Genomic DNA, 20,723 nt, shown 5'->3' with positions numbered 1-20,723 from the left:
GAGCAAACTCTGGGAGATATGGAAGGACAGGAAAGCCTGGCATACTACGGTTCAGGGGTCACAAAGAGTCAAACATGACTTAGCCGCTGAACAACAAAAAAGTAGTTTAAACTTCCTCTAGATACAAGAGTCAGAAGCTAGGTGGAGATGGGAGGCATGCCCCTACAACGTTCTGAACACTTTTAGCTCCACTTGAAAACCTTCTATGATCAGAATTTAGGTTCTTTCAAGGTAGTCTATTCTTCAAATCTTAGTTTTAATCTTTTTTTTAAGTGTTTGTTGTAACTAGATTTCATCACACATTCTCTCTCCACTAGAGCAGCCTGCAGGGAGAAAGTTAAACTTTCTCCAGGAGAACAAGTGGCCAGACAGCTTTGGCTCCTACTTCGCTGGATAGAACAGACTGGGAAGGGTCAAATCTGGGTATCTTGATCAATTTCCAAATCAGTGTCAGTCTCTTCTGTCAAATTGAGAACTGATGTTTAGAAAGTCTCATCTTTCAGCAGATTTCCCAAATCAGTTGGGAGGATATCTCTCCCTCCACCCCTCCCTCCTCTTCTTTACCTCCTCTTTTTTCTCTTTGTTATCATCAAAAAATGGTATAAATTTCCTATCCAACTATTTGGCTCCCTATTTGTTTCTTTTAGGGATTTTTAAATGTGAAGAGTTCTTTGCTCTTGGAGCCTCTACTGCAGCACCAACTCCACTGAAGGTAACTCTATGCATTCTGATTTATTAAAATTCAATCAGTGAGAGTTAATGAATTCCTAAGGGCAGGAGATCAATCATGTTCTATTTATATTTAATTAATTTCATGTTGCCTCACTTGTCTTTTATAACTACTTTAAAGCATTTGATAAAAGTATACTTGTGAATACATTCTTATCTTAAAATAACTTTTAATTTTTAAATGAATTTTACTATACCTAATTCATAAAAATCTTCATTTTCTAGAACTTTTAGGACATATTCAGTAAATCTCTTATTGATAAAAATCTCATGAAATCACAGATTTCATGCCTCACAAATTTCTTCATTTCATTCAAGGGAGAATTGATTCCATATTTTTTCTTTTTCTTGGTCATGAATGAAACTCAATTGTAACAATTTATTGCATGTGCTTGTTTATCTGTTTGTCTGTCTTTCCAGACCATATGCTCCTTGTGCTTAGCAGAATCCATGGTACACACAGTAGGTGTTGTAAGAATGTGTTGTTTTGTTTGAAAGACTGGCTGAGTGAGTGAATCTAAGAGGCTGTGAAACTAGAAGAGTACAGAATGTACAAGACATATCAGAGGGAGACTGGCTGGTTACACATGGAGCAAAGGGATATGGCAGATGAAAGAGGTGATGACACATGATTAAATATTGAGTAAAATGAAAGGATGATATAATGTATGCAACTGGGCATTAAGATATTGATAGAGAAGGAAAGTGGGGCTAGGTTGGAAGAAGAAAAAATGTTTTCAGGGAAGTAGGTGGATAGAGAGGGAAAATTGGGAGACCAGAATTAGGGCAGGGGAAACTCATCTCTTTCAGAGGCTGGTATAATAACATGGACATAAGTTCTTCTATTATGGAAGACTCAGATCTCCTTTTGGTGGCCAGGCCAGTTATTAATTTTTCCTTCAAAAAAAAAGTAGGGAGAGGGATTCCCTGGTGGCTTAGTGGTAAAGAATTGGCCTGCCAATGCAAAAGACACAAGTTGAATCCGTAATCTGGGAAGATTGCACACACCGCAGAGCAGCTAAACCCATGCACCGCAGCTGTTGAGCCTGTGCTCTAGAGCCCGGGAACTGCAACCACTGAGCCCATGTGCTGCAGCTACTGAAGCCTGCACAACCCATAGGCCATGCCCTGCAACAAGAGAAGCCACTTCTCTGAGAAGCCCATGCACTGCAACTTGAGAAAAGCCTGCACAGCAACAAAGACCGGCACAGCCAAATAATTAATTAACTATTATTATTTTAAAAAGGAGGGAGACCATTTAGGGAAGAGGTCAACAAATTTTTTCTATTGAGTAATTATTTTCAGCTTTGCAGGCTATACAGTCTCTATAGAGAATTCTTAACTCTGGAGAAAATTCTCAATTCTGCTCCTGTGAAAACAGCCAGAGACTATATGTAAGTGGTCCAATTTAATTTTATCTAGAGAATCAGATATTGGCTGGGTTTTGCTTGGAGGCATAATTTTCTAACTCCTGACTTGGAGCTCACAGATTATAGTCAGTGTTGGTCGGTCCTCTGTTTACTCTGTTGTGTTTTCATGGCTTGTGCAATAAATTGGCTTAATGTGAAATTAAGGCCTCTCTGCTCAGAACAAACGAACAACTTAGCTTGCTTACTAATAAACTCCTTAATAGTAAACAGTCTAACTGAAAGGAAAAAAAACACAATGTGAGGGTTGTGAGTTAGGTTTATTTGGGGCAAAATGAAGACTATAGCCTGGGAGACAGCATTTCAGAAAGTTGTGAGAAACTGTTCCAAAGAGGTAGGGGAGTTATATATGTGATTTTGGTGAAGAGTGAGTAGTACACGCAATTAAGGGTACATTTTTGCAGAAGGTTGCTGCCAGTCTGGTGACTGTGATTCACAAGAAGTAGACATCACTAGAAAATATTTTATTTATGAGAAGATGCAAGAGTTGGGCTCCTAAAATCTTCTCCTGAAAGTATCTATCTGGAGACCTGTTCTGCCAGTTTTTCCCAGAGCAGAGAAGGGCCTCATTTCTGATCTCCACTCTGAACTCCTTTCAGGGGGTGTTGAAGCTACAGTGGCACATAATTTAATCCTTGTAGAGGTATTTTGACAAGTGCCAATTTGTAAGAAACAAAATAAAATCTTTTATTTCCTATTAGCTACAAATCATTTCACTATTCGAAAGTTAATACAATATTTGGAATGCACTCTTAAAATATACCTATCAAGCAGTTGAGAATTTCAAATGATCTATTTTAATCCTTTTGTTGTCCAAAGGGGAAGAGACAAAGAGGAAATGATTGCTTCAGACATGTGAACTGGGGGAAGTGCTGGACATGAGGTGATAGGTGAACAGGCTAGCTGGAGAAGAAAATTAAGTTTGTTCTCCTCATCGTTTGACTTAAAATCAGTACAGTTTGTCTCAAATTAATCATAAATTATTTCTTACAGGGGCATTTTTGTTAGCAATGACTATTAATGTTCCATGGCTTTGTTTTGCAAGATTTCTGAAAAAACATTTTTTTTTTTTGTTTAAATATGATTGATCACATAAAAAAAGGAGTCTCAGTGGATTCTAACTGTGGTGCTCTTCATTCCTTAGGATAAAAATTCATATTACTAGAGAGGTAGTATTCTGATCACAATGGCACTGTAAGTTTATATATAAAACTGTCTCTTCCCAACTATAAATGTATGGCAATAGCATCTATAAATAATACATATAGGATCACTGTTATTCTGGAAAAGAAGATAAACATCTTACTGACAAAAAATTTAAAAGACAGAAATTGCAATTAGGGAGACTGAAGCTGGAGATATGCTACTTTACAGGATGAAAACACAAAGAGGCAGCTGAGAGCTCCACCTCAGGAGCTGAGGAAATAAAATGAGTCAGCATCATTCTCAGGGGCTATAGCCTATAATGTACTGCTTGGTAGCATGGCAAGAGGAAGCAGAGACAGCTCGATAGGGCTCAAGTCATATACTGACTTTGATACTAGATCAGTTTTAACTCCCAGAATGGTAGTTCTGAGCTGTCAGTACAAATCCTGTTTTTTGACTGGGGACCTGAGTAACCCTAATACAGTCAACTATAGAGAGACTAGACATGGTATAGTGAGTGCAAAGAGGAGTAGAAAGGAAAAATGATAACATACAATTGTGAATTTGATCTTGCAACTAAAATTTCATGAATGAAAACTCACAATAGTCAACAGATTTACTAAATGATGAAATTGTTTATTTACTAAGTCATGTTTGACTCTTTTGCAACCCCATAGACTGTAGTTTGCCATGCTCCTCTGTTCATGGAATATTCCAGGCAAGAATACTGGAGTGGTTGCCATTTCCTTCTCCAGGGGATCCTCCCAACCCCGGGATGGAACCCATGTCTCCTGCATTGGCAGGTGGATTCTTTACCACTGAGCTACCTGGGAAATCCAAATGATAAGATTACTAAGATTATAATCTTTTGAACATGGCATTATATGGTAGATGGTCAAAATCCTCAAAGAAACAAAGTAAAAATATATGCATAGAGAAACCAGGTATTATAAACAAAAATAGATGAGGATGAGTCATGGGTAAGAGATGATGTTTTTTAAAATATAGCAATTTAGGAAGTAAAAATGTAATCATTGAAAGAAACTCAGTAGATTGAACACAACCAAGGAAGAATGAGTGAACTAGTGGAAAGATCTGAGAACTTGACTTAGAATTCAGGAGATGTAGATAAAGTATAAAAGGAAAGGTAAGAGACAGAGAGTACAGTGAGAAGCCCAACCCACATGTAATAGGAGTTCCAGAATTAGAAAAAAAGAGTAGCAGAAAGGTAATATTTTAAGAGTTAATGAAGGACTTAGTGTTTTTCTGAACTGAAAAATTTATCATCAGAAAAGGGCCACAAGCTGAAATTCAAAAATAAAAATAAATCCATATCCAGAGTAACAAAATGTAGAAAATAAGAGTAGGAGTTCTTAAATGCTAATGGGGGAAAAAGACATTACCTACATAGTGGTGAAAATTAAGCTGAGAGCAGACTTCACAGAAGTAACAATAGATGTTATGAGTTGACAGAGAGGGAAAATAATTTTCAAAATATTAGCTCTGTAACTAGCTAAACTATTGTTCAAAGTAAAGGCAAAATACCATTTTGAGGTACTAGGATTAGGTGAATTCATCCCCCATGTATAATAGCTGAGTGAAGATCTAATCAAGTAGTAAACCAGTAAATTAGGGAAGACATCATCAAAATAGGGATATAAATTAACTACTGATGCTAATATTAGTATTGTGTATGTGCTTAGTCACTCAGTCATGTCCAACTCTTTGTGACCCCATGGACTGTAGCCCACCAGGCTCCACTGTTCATGGGGATTCTCTAGGCAAGAATACTGGAGTGAACTACCATGCCCTCCTGCAGGGGATCTTCCCAGCCCAGGGATTGAACCCATGTCTCCCACATCACAGGTGGATTCTTTACTGACTGAGCCACCAGGGAAGCCAGTAACCACCAATTATCTTAAAACTAATGAAAAGTACAAGATCCAAGACAAACAGAGGGCTAGTGTTTAGAGGGTAAAATAGACTTTGTTAGAAAAATATGAAATAAAATAGGATTGTTAAAAATTTTAATATTGACACTAAAAGAATAGAAATACAAGTATAATTCTAAATTGGCAGAGAGAAAAAAAGAGGGAGTGAGAATAAATGTTATCAAATAATAGGCTGGAAGTGAAAGGGACAAAGGAAGAAATATGGAGAAAAGAAAACACAAAAGACTGTAACATAAATGAGCCTAAATAATTCAGTAATCACAGTAAGTTAGTTGATTAAACACACCAAGTATCAATAAAAATAGGGTGATCAAATTGCATATTAAAAACATTTTCAGGGCTTCCCTGGTGGTCTAGCGGTTAACAATCTGCCTGCCATTGCAGGGAACACAGGTTCAATCCCTGGTCCAGGAAGATCCCTGCCCAGGGCAACTAAGTACATACTCTCAACTACTGAAGACCGCACACCCTGGACCCTGTGTTCCTCAACAAGAGAAGCCACCACAGTAAGAAGCCCACTCACTGAAACAAAGACCCAGTGCAGCCAAAAAGAAACACATCTTTAAAAAAAAAAAAAAAGCTCCAACTTAAAAAAAATACGTGCAACATCTAGATTTACCAGTGTATCATTAGAAAGGGTGGTTTGGAGGAAGGTAAAGTAAAGCAGGTGTGTGATTTTGGTATCGCTTTTGTTATTTAGCATTTAGATAACTTCAATGTGACTTGCTTACACAGGAAAACCAAGAATAATAAAAGCAGCTGATACCACTGCATTTGTCTGCGCATTACTATGCAACTATGCTTTTCAGGGGATTTCAAATGAGAAGCACTTCAGCTTAAATCCTGATTGTGTCATTCGATTTTGTGACACAGAACAAGTAAGGTTTCTGAGATTGTTTTCTCATCTGTAACATTTTATAAAATCCTACTTCACAGGATTAAAGTGGATGTAAGTTTAAAGTGTTTATTAAGGTTCAATATACGTTAGACCCCTTTTTCTGTTTTCCCGTTACTCTTTAATGTGTTCTATTTGGGGCTAAGATAAAGCTAAACATTTGACTTGATTTAAAGCTTCAATAAAGAAGTAAACCTAGAGGCAGCAAAGGCTCATTAAATATCAGTCTACATATGTAGATGGTGTTTGCTTGGAAGCACTACAGGAAACTCAATGATATCTAAGAAAGGGGGGTTTCCAGCTTGCACGTGCTGTAAATCATAAATTGTGCACAGGAAATGAAACACAGGATTAGTGTGTTGAAATTACATAGAACAATGTCTCCCATTGTTCTATGAATATGGAAGTAGTGAAGTGAAAGTCATCCAGTCGTGTCTGACTCTTTGCGACCCCATGGACTATACAGTCCATGGAATTCTCCAGGCCAGAATCCTGGAGTGGGTAGCCCTTCCCTTCTCCAGGGGATCTTCCCAACCCAGGGATAGAATCTAGGTCTCCAGCTTTGGAGGTGGATTCTTCACCAGCTGAGCTACAAGAGAAGCCCTAATGAATACCTGGGGAGCTTGTTAAAATGCAGATTCTGATTCAGTAGACCTGGGTGGAACCTGAGATTTTTCACATGGTTTCAATACTGATCCACTGTAGACCACAATTGGAGTTCTAAGGACATACATGTTGAGAGAAGGACAAACTTTATAATCTGAATCTTCACTAAAGACACAATGTGCTTTCTTCCACATTTCAGGTAGCTTTCTAGGAAAGCAAACAAGAGATTGTTTCTGTTGGGTTTATAGAGCAGGAATAAACATAGTAAGTAAGTGAAGTCGCTCCTTCGTGTCTGACTCTTTGCGACCCCACGGACTGTAGCCTATCAGGCTCCTCTGTCCATGGGATTTTATAGGCAAGAATACTGGAGTGGGTTGCCATTTCCTTCTCCAGAGATAAACACAATTTGTATTGATATATATTCTTCTTAGTTTGATATTGGAAGTGAGATAGTAACTATATAAATAGAAATTGATCAAAAAAAGTTGTTAGTGAAGAGAGAATTCTGAATGCAGCCACCTCAAAGTTCTCCCTTTGTGCCAACTTCACTGTCAAATTTCCAAGTCTAAGTGTTTCACTTGAAAAATAAATGGATTTCAAAGCACTTTTGTGCCATGACTCTCAGTGGGGTTTTAGGACACATATAAGGGAACCAAAATCCAAAGTAAAACCCTTTGGAACAAGATATAGTACATTCAATTGTTAGGGTTGGATTCAGATAATTTAGTCATGTTTACTTAGGCAACATTCTTTTCCCAAATACTTCTTGCTTCTGGGATCTGAATAAGCCTCTTAGACCCTTGGGCTCAATTTCCCTGTCTGTTATCACACTAATTATTTTTTTTTAAGAAACACTTAAAACTGTTCAATGCTAAGTTCTTAGATTTATGGATTCAATAAAAAACAGTGCGTCTTCAATTTTTCAGGGCTTGTGCTGATTTATATGGGCTTTGCTGACACAAAAATTAGATTAAAATTTTTTATTGAATCTTGTCTGAAATGCTTAGACTTGAAGGGAGACTTGAAGAGAGAAAATTCACTTTACTGGATTTGGCTTTGGGAAAACTGAATATAAGCACCAATAAGGTTACTGGTTTATGTCTGGATGTATCTTAGTCCACCCCGCCTATCAGGGGAAGAGATTTCTTCTCTCATTCATAATTTCACCAGAATTAAGTATTCTACTTCATATTTCAAAGTGTGGCAGCCTGATTACCATCTGTGTAGTCAGGGGTTTGAAATTTTCCCAGCAGGTGAACAGATCTCTTTCTGACCAACTCAATGAAAGAATTATCAGGAGATTTCTTTAGTGCCTTTGAAAGAACTTGTTTGTCAGAGCTCAACATTCAAATTTCTGGGTGGCAGCTTCCTGCAGCTCTAATCATAGACTTTTTCTCCTTAGTCACGATTTTCTTCATTTGAGCTCAGTTTGGTCTCTAGAAGTCCAGTAGTGTTTTATGCACTCGGATGAACATTGAATCAGGAGGACAATTAAATGGCTGAGAACAATGAACTCAGGGAACTCTGCCTTTCTTCTTTGTTTAAATCCAGGAATTCTTCTAGCCCCTGCTCTCAGAATGATCAAAACCCTTTGGTTTTCACCCCCCAGTTACAGGCTACCAGCAAAGTGTGGAATTGGTTTCATTACCTTGTGAGATTGCTGGTGACAGTGACTCATGCAGGGATGGTTATTTGTTTCCTGTGATTTTCCTGCCATGCAGGTGGTTGGTTACATAAAAAAAATTTTTTTAAGACGTTATTTTCAGATATGTCCTGAAATAATATCACCTCTGTTGGGTTGCTTAAGGTAATAGGAAACTGAAGGATGAGGGATAGGGGACTTGGTCTTGCATCAGTGGTAGCAGAAAGGTGCTGAAATGACAATGTTAGAATAGCTACAAACAGAATGCAATGCTATCATTGCTAATGCCCACAAAAATTAAACACTGCAATAAAATAATTATATATCGGGTGAACTGGTAGACTGTGGTAGTTTTATTAGTATGATTTTGAAAATTTTAATAAAGAATTTATTATGAAAATAATGAAGCAGAAATTTTGATACCTACATTTTTGCTTTTGCCATGATGCTCCCTATCCCATCCCCCACTCCGGGAGGAAATGCCCCTGGTGTTTCAATTCTCTCATCCAGAAGAGTGAAGACTAGATCTGGGAAAATTTATTTTTGACAGGTAAATTATATGTAGTATTTTTGAGGTGGGCTTCCTGGTGGCTCAGTGATAAAGAATCTGCCTGCCAATGCAAGAGATGTGGGATCAACCTTTGGGTTGGGAAGATCCCCTGGAGAAGGATATGGCAACCCAGTCTAGTATTCTTGCTGGGAAATTCCATGGACAGAGGATCCTGGTGGGCTAAAGTCCATGGGGTCACAAAAGAGACATGACTTAGCAACTAAACAACAACCAATTTTTGAGGTGTAGGTTACAAATGAATCTTAACTACTAAAAGATTGCCAGAACATTTGCATATCCATACTACCAGGGAGTTTGAAATATTAAAAAATAAATATCCATTCCCACCTGTCAAATACAAAAGCTTTTCATCTTGACACAAGTTAAAAGCCTCATTGTTATTTTCCAAACTTATTTAGTAAACACATGTTGAGCTCAGTTGTCCCTATGAATTTAATCAATCAATAAATTCTCCTTTTGAATTGTGATTTCTCAGAACTTAACCAGTGAGGCACTGTAGGAAGGCAAACTTCTGGATCAAGCTCTTCAGATCCTATTATGCTACGATCTCTCTCTCTCCACTCAGACTGCAAGCCTAGGCAACCACCCAGGGTTCTATGTGAGGGGCTGGGAGGCTGTTAGGAGTCAGGGAACAGCTTTCTCCTGGTCATGGTGCTGCACTCTTCTGAAAACAACAGGGCACTGACCCTGGTGGCTGCTGATAGCCTGTCTGCTGTTTTTCAAAGCTAATCTTTCTTTCAGTTCATTTTTACACTTACATTTTATTACCATGTAAAGCTACAAATATCAGAAGAGGTAAAGATTTACTCAGAGAGGATATTACTGAGTTAATCTCATGAGATATCACAACACCCATACTTTCATTTTTCAGCCGTTATCAACTGGGTTATTTCATATTAATCAAGGAAGATATGATTTTGCTGGTGTTGCTATTAGTTTTTCCTGTGTGTGGTTCTGTCATCTTTTCTTCTATGGTAGGAGAATTTCTTCAGACTCAGAATAAGATCTAGAAAAAGGTGACATGATCTATATCCTTAATTTAGAACTTGTTTCTAATGATTGATTATCTGCATCAAAGGTGAAGTTTTTAATGTTTTCACTTTAAATACAGCTCAGGCAGCATTTCTAATGCATATCTTTTCCATTAAGCATTTAACGTTACACTTTTTATTTATCTCTTGAGACAAAAAACCCATTAGTTTATAAAAGAAAATGGATAATTTTTTTGACTGAGTTTGAATGTTGCTGGAATGGGACTAAATTTGGATACGTCCATGGATTTTAGGTGAGGGACAAGGTAGTTGTGCTCATTTAAATAATCATTGGGTCAGATTTCCAGAGAACATCTTACCTGTACAAGAAAATCATTTCACTTATAGTAAGAGCATAGGGGATGTGAGCTTTACACTCAGAGAAAGTTTCAAATCTACACTGATGAGCAACAAATAAATTATTCTGTAGACCAGGTTAAGACAAATACTTTGTTTTCACTTTGTCTTTATGATTTTTAAACCAGATTGTGGCATATCATACAAGTTGTACTTAAGAGAACAGGAAAGAAGACACCTTTATTGATTTAATCCCTCAATTGATATTAACTAAGTCTTTGCTACATCCCAGGAACTGTGCTAAGCCAATTGGTTTCAGCTCATCTTGGTTACTGCCTGACAACAATCTAACATCATCCTGACCTTCCTCCTCACTGCTATTCTACAACTACCAGGTCCCAGGCCCTGAAAAATGTCTCTGGGACTAGTTTATTTGTCCTAGTTGTGATCATCTGTGAGATTTTTGCTCCACTAGTCCTGCGTCATCCCGCTTCTCTTTCTAGAGAACCATCCCTCTGATCCACCCAGGAACCCAAGTGTTACATGTGGAAATGGTGCTCTGGCGATGGCTGTGCTCATTCCTCTTGGGAAGAGGATTGTACATTTCTGGTGTAGTTGCTCTGCTTCCACAGGACATAATGGGACCTGTGATTCATCTGAACCCTCACCACAATGAACTAACAATGGAGTCCTTCTAAAACTTTTTTTCTGACACAAGTACTTTACAATTGTTGAATGACATTTCACTGTTACAAAATGGTCTAAATGAAATGGGACTAGAGATGAAGGATTACTTTAAGGCACTTAGGGGAAGAAAGAAGATGTTTTCTCTGAAACAATTTGCTTTTCAAGGCTACCAGAGACCATCTTCACCTTGAAATGCCTTGAGTAAAAGTGGGCACTAAGCAGGAAAGGATTCCAAGATTTTTCTCTAAATTCCTAAATTTTTTTGACCAGTTGGTTGGCAGGGCTCAGAGCAGTGTGAGCTATCTAAGTTGCCAAAATGGATACTTTTTTCTAGAAAACAGCAAATATTTGAGAATTCTTAGAAATTCTTACAGTATTTATTAGATTGAAAAACAAGATTATAACTCGAATTTTTAAAATTTTCAGTCTGGTCTATGAAAACTGGGGAGAATTTGAAATTAGACTGTAAGATCTCAATTATTTGTAGCTGATAATAGTCTAAGATAAGAAAAAACAAATTGAAGACAAATTTTACTCTCTAGCAGGCTAAAGTCTTGTGTGTTGGAGAAAATTTAAACAAAATTTAAAATTTTGTTTTAAAATTAAAACAAAATGATTTCTCATCCCAGAAAAATGCTCTACAATGGTTAGTAGAAAACTTATTTGAATAAGCATGAAACTGTAATATGATCCACGTCCCAGGCAATCTGTTAAGAGATAAGAAAGACAGGAGGGATCAAGATGGCAGAAGGGGAGGATGTGGGGCTCACCTCCCCAACACAAACACATCCAAAGCACACCTACATATGAAACAATTCTCAAGGGAAGCTGGAAACTGGCAGAAGAACTCGTAGACAACCAAAGCTTCAAGAAAGATTTCCACATAACTGGAGAGGATGGAGAAAAGTCATGGGTTTGGGAGGGCTTTGAAAGGAAGGAAAGGCCCATACGGGTCACCTTCACCCTGGGGAGCAAGCAGGTTGAGCTGGGTGTCCCGGTCCTGGAGGCCTCCATGGAGAAGACCAGTCCCTCTGGCTGCTGGGAGACCTGCTGGGACAGGGAGAAGGGCTGGAGAATCTAGTCCCCACTTGTGAATGGTACACGGTGCTGGTCTGCCAACCACAGGACAGAGAGCTCTGCACTGACAGCAGCTAGCTCACCGTGCTCCCCAGCCTGAGTGCAGCAAACACCCTGGACCTGCTTATTCCACACCGGAGCTTGGCATGAGATCTAGGAGAGCTGCGTCTGGGGAAAAAACTCCGTCTAGGCACACAGGCAGGTTGGGGGTCTGGGATGTGGTCCAGGTGAAACAGTGGCTGCCAGGGCTAGCACTAGCTCAAACCAACACCACAGGGGAAGCCCAGACTGATGATGGCAGCAGAGCTGCTTGAATTCCTGTGGCCACAAAGCCCCAGCCTGGATAACACACCGGTCTCACTCACTCCATGTCACAGCTGTGCACTGGATCTGGGAGGACCACAACAGGGGAAGAGACACAGCCTTGTGCTACATCTGAGCTGAGCCATGAATTCCTACACAGGTGGCACATCAGACCAGTGTGAGTACATGAGCCTTACTTCAGCGCTCCCTTCCTTTGGGGCAAAGCACGCACTCAAGGGAAACAGAGCCTGCTCAAGCTCAACCCTCAGGCTTCTGCTCCAGCAACTGGAGAGCAGACCCTGCCTCTGATAGGGTGGTGACAGCCCCTGAGCAGAAAGGAAGTCCCGCCTCTCACTCTGCACAGGCTTTAGATCCCCTAACACCAGCCACCCTAACAAGGTGATGGCATTCAGCATACCCTGAGGAAAGATGTGGCTGGTGTCCATATCAAAACAAGCCTTAAAAAAAAAAGCCCTCACACCAAAGGCACAGTCTACATAGAGACACTGCCACATGAAAACACTCCCTCAAGACCACAATAGATAAGGGTTTCTCCTATATTCACAGAACAGAGAAAGTTAAGTGAAGAGGCAGAGAAACTATTCCCAATTAAGACAGCCGGGGAAGACCCCCTGAAAGACAAAACAGATCAGTCTATACTAGACAATGAGATCAAAATGGAGTTTATAAAAATGCTAACTGAATTAAGATTATCAATATAAACGCAGATCAACGTTAACAAGAAACTAGAAAGTATTAAAGATGACCCAATCAAAAATAATTCAATTTCTGAGATAAAAAAGAAATCTGGAAGCAATGAATAGCTGCCTAAATGATGCAGAAGAGTGTACAAGTGATTTGAAAGATAGAATAATGGAGATCACCAAATTAGAATAGCACTCAGAAAAAAAAGAAGAAAGCAACATATGAGACCTATGGGAATAAAACATGCCAACTTATATATAATAGGGTTTCCAGAAGGAGAACAGAGAGAGAGAGAAGAGAATCAAAACAATTTTTATTTTGTTTAAAGAAATTGTGGGATGCCCCTGGTGTTACAGTGGATAAGAATCCACCTGCCAATGCAGAGGACATGGGTTCAATCCCTGGTCTGGGAAGATTCCACATGCTGCAGAGCAACTAAGCCAGTTTACCACAACTACTGAGTCTGCAATCTAGAGCCGGTGAGTCATAACTACTGAAGCCCAAATGCCTAGAACCCATGCATCACAACAAATAGCAGCCCAGTAGAACTGCTCTATGGAACTAGAGAAAGCCTGTGCACAGCAATGAAGACCCAACACAAACCAAAAAAACAAATAATTAAAAAAAATGATTTAAAACAGATATTATGGGTGAGAACTTCCCAAACCTAATAAGGAAACAGATGCAACCCCATGGACTGTAGCCTGCCAGGCTCCTCTGTCAAGGGGGTACTCTAGGCAACAATACTGGAATGGGTTGCCATGCCCTCTTCCAGAGGATCTTTCTGACCCAGGGATGGAACCCACAGCCTTTTGCATTGTAATCAGATGCCTCACTGTCTGAGCCACCTCAGAAAGCACAGGGGTGCCCAAACAAAATGAGCTCAGAGCCAAACCAAGACATATCACAGTTAAAATGGCAAAATTTAAAGATAAAGACAGGATTCTTAAGGCAGCAAGAGAAAACAAGATTTAGTTACAAGGAAACACCCCATAAGGCTGTTAGCTGATTTCTCTGCAGAGTTTGAATATATCATGCAACTCCCTTCTGACTTTTAAAGTTCTGAAAGGGAAAAACCAGGAACCTGAGATAGTCTACGTAGCAAGACCATCATTTGGAATAGAAGGAGAAAGAATTTCTCAAGATAAGCAAAAACTAAAAGAATTAAAAACGTTGAAATGTATTCTTATGTATAATGGCATGTATGTAGTTATAGTTGCTTTAACAATTTCGGTTTTTAATCTACATAGTGGCTTGCTTAAGTGATATTTCAGTTCAGTTCAGTTCAGTCACTCAGTTGTGTCCGACTCTTTGTGAACCCATGAATCACAGCAAGCCAGGCCTCCCTGTCCATCACCAACTCCCAGAGTTCACTCAGACTCATATCCATCGAGTCAGTGATGCCACCCAGCCATCTCATCCTCTGTCATCCCCTTCTCCTCCTGCCCAGCATCAGAGTCTTTTCCAATGAGTCAACTCTTCGCATGAGGTGGCCAAAGTACTGGAGTTTCAGCTTCAGCATCATTCCTTCCAAAGAAATCCCAGGGCTGATCTCCTTCAGAATGGACTGGTTGGATCTCCCTGCAGTCCAAGGGACTCTCAGGAGTCTTCTCCAACACCACAGTTCAAAAGCATCAGTTCTTCGGTGCTCAGCCTTCTTCACAGTCCAACTCTCACATCCACACATGACCACAAGAAAAACCATAGCCTTGACTGGACGGACTTTTGTTGGCAAAGTAGTGTCTCTGCTTTTGAATATGCTATCTAGTTTGGACATAACTTTCCTTCCAAGGAGTAAGCGTCTTTTGATTTCATGGCTGCAGTCACCATCTGCAGTGATTTGGAGCCCCCCAAAATAGTCTGACACTGTTTCCACTGTTTCCCCATCTATTTCCCATGAAGTGATGGGACCGGATGCCATGATCTTCTTTTTCTGAATGTTGAGCTTTAAGCCAACTTTTTCACTCTCGACTTTCATCTTCATCAAGAGGCTTTTTAGTTCCTCTTCAATTTCTGACATGAGGGTGGTGTCATCTGCATATCTGAGGTTATTGATATTTCTCCCGACAATCTTGATTCCAGCTTGTGTTTCTTCCAGTCCAGCATTTCTCATGATGTACTCTGCATATAAGTTAAATAAGCAGGGTGACAATATATAGCCTTGATGTACTCCTTTTCCTATTTGGAACCAGTCTGTTGTTCCATGTACAATTCTAACTGTTGCTTCCTCACCTGCATACTAATCCTTCCTATATATTTACCTTTCATATTGGGATTTTTCCCTTTTCTGTAAATTCTTGCTTCTTTTCAATTTAGGAAAAAAAAAAAAAAAAAACCCTTCAACCTTTCTTTTAAACAGTTTACATGTTTAAACCCTTCAACATTATAATGTATAATGGCAATAAGTACAAACGTATCAATTATTTAAAAGTTAATGTTGAAGGGTTTAAAAATTTTAAATGTTCAAAAGAAATGTTGAAGGTTTTTTTTTTCTAAATTGAAAACAAAAATTTACAGAAAAGGGAAAAATCCCAATATGAAAGGTAAATATATAGGAAGGATTAAAGATCACTTAAGCAAGCCAGTATGTAGATTAAAACCAAAATTGTTAAAGCAACTATAACTACAATACGTATTAAAAGGATAGGCAACAAAGATGAAAAATTGGACATCAAAGAACACAAAATGTGGGGGAGGGCAGTAAAAACGATGTGTGTTAGTTGCTCAGTCATGTCTGACTCTTTGTGACCCCATGGACTGTAGCTTGCCAGGCTCCTCTAACCATTGGATTTCCCAGGCAAGAAAACTGGAGTGGATTGCTATTTCCTTTTCCAGAGGATCTTCCCAACTTAGGGATCAAACCCAGGTCTCCTGCATTGCAGGCAGATTCTTTACCATCTGAACCACCAGGGAAGCCCCATATAGATCTTCTAGAATGTGTTTGAACTTAAATGATTATCGGTTTAAAGCAAGTTGAAGTAGTTATGGCTCAGCATACATGAATACCAGGGTAACCACAAATAAAAAGCCTATAGTCGATTCATAAAAACCCAAAATGAAAGGAACTCAAGCATACTACAGAAGAAAATCAAACTATAGCATAAAAACAAAAACAAAGATCTACAAAACTAGAAAACAAAAAGTAAAATGGCAATAAGCACAAACCTATCAACAATTATTTTAAATGTTAATAGATTAAATGCTCTGATCAAAGGCAGAGTGGTTAATAATTAAAAAAAAAAAGAACCATCAATATGATGCCTACAGGAGATTCACTTCAGGGTGAAAGATGCAGAGACTGAAAGTGAGGAGATGGAAAAGATCTCAGGCAAATGGAAATGACAATAAAGCGGAGGGTAGCAATACTCACACCAGACAAAACAGACTTCGAAGCAAATGCTATAACAAAAGACAAAGAAGGTGTTATATGATGAAGGGATCAATATAAGAAGAGGATATTATACTCATTAACATACATGCCAAACAAGAATATACAGTGGAAATAAAACAGTCTTTTCACCAAGAGGTGCTGGGAAAGTTGGACATGCGCATGTAAATCAATGAACTTAGAATACATCCTCACACCAAACACAAAAATAAACTCCAAATGGCTTAAGATGTAAACAGAAGACATGGCACCATAAAATTCCTAGAAGATATCATAGGCAAAACAATCTCTAATATAAATCATACCAATGTTTCTTGGGTCAGTCCCCCAAGGCAATAGAAATAAAAACAAAAATAAAATAACAGGACCTAATCAAACTTACGAGCTTTTGCACAGGAAAGAAAATCATAAATGAAAAGACAACCTACAGAATAGGAGAAAACAAGTGCAAACAGCCAAGCTGTGACTGACAAGGACAATTTCCAAAATATATGAACAGCTCACACAACTCAATAACAATCATAAAAAAAGAAGAATCAAAATACACAAAAGATCTAAATAGAAATTTCTTCAAAGAAGACATACAGATGGCCATGAGGCACATTAAAAGATCAAAACCACAATGAGGTATCACTTCACAACTGTCAGGATGGCTATCATCAAAAAGTCTACAACTGGAGAGGGTGTGAATAAAAGGACATTTTTGTACACTGTTGGTGGGAATTTAAATTGGTGTAGCCACTATGGAAAGTTGGTGGGAATGTACATAATGGTACAGCATGGATTTTCCTTAAAAAATAAAAAACAAACTGAAAATAGAACTACTATAAGATCCAGCAATTCCACTTCTGGGTACATATCCAGAAAAAATAAGAACACTAAATCAAAAAGATACATGCACTCCAGTGTTCATAACAGCACTATTTACAATAGCCAAGACATGGAAGCAACCCAGGTGCCTGAAAACAGATGACTTGCTTAAGAAGATGTGGTATATACAGACAATGGAATATTAGTCAAGCTACTTAGTGTTAGTCACTCAGTTATGTCTGACTTTTTGCAATTCCACAGACTGTAGCCCACCAGGCTCCTCTGTCCGTGGATTTCTTCAGGCAAGAATACTGGAGTCGGTAGCCATTCCCTTTTCCAGGAGTTTTCCCTGACCTAGGGATCAAACCCAGGTCTCTTGCATTGCAGGCAGATTCTTTACTGTCTGAGCAACCAGGGAAGCCCCACAATGTAATATTATTCAACCATAAAAAAGAATGACATATTGCTATTTGCATCATCATGGATAAGCTTAGAGAATATCATACTTAGTGAAATAAGTCAGACAGAGAAAGACAAATACCGTATAATATCACTCATATGTGAAATCTTTAAAAACAACGTGAATGTATACACAGAACAGAAACAGACTCACAGACACACAAAATAAATTTGTGGTTTCCAAACAGGAAGGGGGTGGGGTGACAATGAATTACGAGTACGGATTAACAGATACAAAATACTATTCATAAGACAGATAAGCAATAAGGATTTGCTGTATAGCAGAGAGAATGATACCCAGTATTTGTAACAACCTAAAACAGAACATGGGCTTCCCAGGTGGTGCTAGTGGTAAAGAACCTACCTGCAATGCAGGAGACATTAGAGATGGGGTTTCAATCCCTGGGTCAGAAGACTCCCCTGGAGGAGGACACAGCAAACGGTATTCTTGCCTGGAGAATCCCATGGACAGAGGAGCCTGGCATGCTGCAGTCCATAGGGTCACAGAGTAGGACACAACTGAAGCGGCTTAGCATGCATGCACAAAACAATATAATCTGCAAAAAAAAAAAGAAAAAGTGATTTGCTATGCTGTACACATGAAAGTAACACAATATTGTAAATTAACTATGTGTGAAAATTGCTCAGTCATATCTGATTGTTTGCGACCCCATGGACGATACAGTCCATGGAATTCTCTAGGCCAGCATACTGGAGTGGGTAGACTTTCCCTTCTCCAGGGGATCTTCCAAATGCAGAGATCGAACCCAGGTCTCCTTCATCACAGGCAGATTCTTTGCCATCTGAGCCACAAGGGAAGCCCATACTTCAATTAAAAAAAAGATTTCAAAGGAGAAAGAAATCTCATCCCTTTACACAGCCAAGCAGATTAACTCATTATGTACATGTTTCAAGATGAATAACAAGTAAGTAAGTAAAGGACTCATTTGTCACAAACAGTTCATCCTAACTTTACCTGGTAACTGGGGAGACAGTATGTATAAGCTAATTGGATTTATCTAGAGAAAAAGCAAACCTCATCTGTTTATAACAGGAGGCAATTTTGCAACTTAGAGAAAAGTGTCCACTGAATTTAGGCTCCTATCTTGCCACAGATTCTGGAAGCTAGGGCTACTATCTCTCCTGATGTTTGTACTTCAAAGAGATGGTTCTCTAGTTTCTTCAGAAAGACATGCCTAGGTCAGAAAACTGACAAGAGGCCAGTTGACAAAAGATCTATCTAGTCTTAAAAATGATTTATATGTATTTCAAAGAGATAAGAAAGCGAATGCTCTGTGTAAAGGGAGGAGAGAGAAGTCTCCCCGTTTTCAACAGGGAGAATTAAGCTTCTTATTTTTAATTTATATTTGTTCTTACATGTGCAACTCTGTGGGAAAAAAAATCATTATTTGGTTTCACAATTGTCTGCTAATAAGATCTGTAATGTAAATGTTTACCTCTGGGTATTGAGACCGTGTGCAATATTTATAACTTTAACTCTGATAAATGTATCCTATGAGCTGAGTTCCTGAGAAATTTGAGATCGCTTCTGCAGCTGTCCTCCTCCCCCATGCTCTTTAAGAGATCAGGAATCTGGCTTATGTAATTTTGCATGTGCCATGACCCGTGGCTGCAATTCAGTGGCACGTCCAACTTTTGAGCTTCTTAGTTAATTTATATAGAGTTAATAATTCCTCCCCGGCCTTCCTCTTAATTCAGTTCCTATTGATACAGATATTCTTACTATGTCCACACAATTCCCTTCTTACTCCTATTTACAACAATGGCTTTTAACACTGAATAGATATTACACTCATCAATGGACCATTTATAAAATAACAATGTCCAAGAACTCATGTCTTTCAGAGATTTCAATTCAGTTGACTTGTTATAGGGCCCAGGCATCAAAATTTTAGATATGTGCTGTGCAGTTTGAGTTTAGAACCACTGATCCAGAACAAATGCTTGGTCCAATAAGCCATTCACCAAAAATACTAATTACCCTCTCTCTGTAAGATGGTCCCTTGCTCATCCATTTAGAATGGTGGAGACTTCCACTTCACTGGCTCTTTTTATAATGGAGGAACATCTTTTGCAGGAAACCACATTATCACGACCACCATCATTTCCACCACCAATAACTGTAAGCTACCTATGTGAATTGTTAGTACCATGCACATTCTGGCATGTAACAACATCTAATAAATCTTTATCCAATGGATGAGGAATGCCTAGTGTCTTGCTGTATCTCACTGCTCGCTGAACCCAGGGTAGGCAAGGTGTGAGCTGAGAAACTGGAAGATAACTGAAGGAATTGTAGGAACTAGACATGTTTATTCTCTACCTGCGGGTGTGGCGGCTGTAGCAGCAGCAGACACGCTGTATTCTCTTATGGTTAACCCGATATAACACACCCTCAGCGGCTTTTCAGGTGAAGCTTACATACCTTTCTACAACAAAAGTGGCCCAAGGCCAAGCGGGTACATCCTGAGGCGCATGCACAGTGCTATCAGTGATCTCACCTGTTATATAACCATGTATTTACAAAACATGGGGCAAGAGCGAGAGGCTGTGGGGTGAGAGAGCCTGACCACCGCCATCTTGGCTAATTTGCTCTTTCCCTACATCTACTAATTAATTAGTATGTGAGGCTTAAAGAGACAGAACTTGGAGCTCTTGTATGTAAAGAAGGTCTCTTCTAAAATTCCAATTCCAACTCCAGGGGTGTAGGATCATAGTAAAATTCAAGTATATGATTATTTTCTGATAAGAATAATTAAGGTGTGATCATGGTAAGATGTTATGCTTTAAAATGGGGGTGAGGACTCAAAGCCAGAGACATTTGAACAGTAATTAATTCCTGGATTTTTAAACACTTCAGTTGTAAGATATCTATAAAGTATTCTGCTATAGACTATCTCTCCATTGAGAAAAAATAACACCCAGAAGCTTTGAAGAAATATCACTATTTCTCTTCTTGGGTAGGACGGTAGTAGAG

The 20,723-nt window shown here is 38.9% G+C and overlaps 1 long non-coding RNA gene across 1 annotated transcript in view; it reads left to right on the top strand.

Annotated features, from left to right (window-relative positions):
- Positions 1-570: 570 nt before the first annotated feature.
- Positions 571-20,723, top strand: part of LOC109557054 (uncharacterized) — a 76,778-nt gene continuing 56,625 nt past the window's right edge. The window contains exon 1 of the long non-coding RNA XR_002180471.2: positions 571-712. This is a non-coding gene — a long non-coding RNA (uncharacterized lncRNA). The remainder of the gene's footprint in view (positions 713-20,723) is intronic.

The sequence above is a fragment of the Bos indicus genome, chromosome 3 (assembly GCF_029378745.1).
Source record: "Bos indicus isolate NIAB-ARS_2022 breed Sahiwal x Tharparkar chromosome 3, NIAB-ARS_B.indTharparkar_mat_pri_1.0, whole genome shotgun sequence".
Classification (NCBI taxonomy): Eukaryota; Metazoa; Chordata; class Mammalia; order Artiodactyla; family Bovidae; genus Bos; species Bos indicus.
The sequence above is the reverse complement of the archived record's forward strand: the minus strand, read 5'-3'. Positions and strand labels throughout refer to the sequence as shown.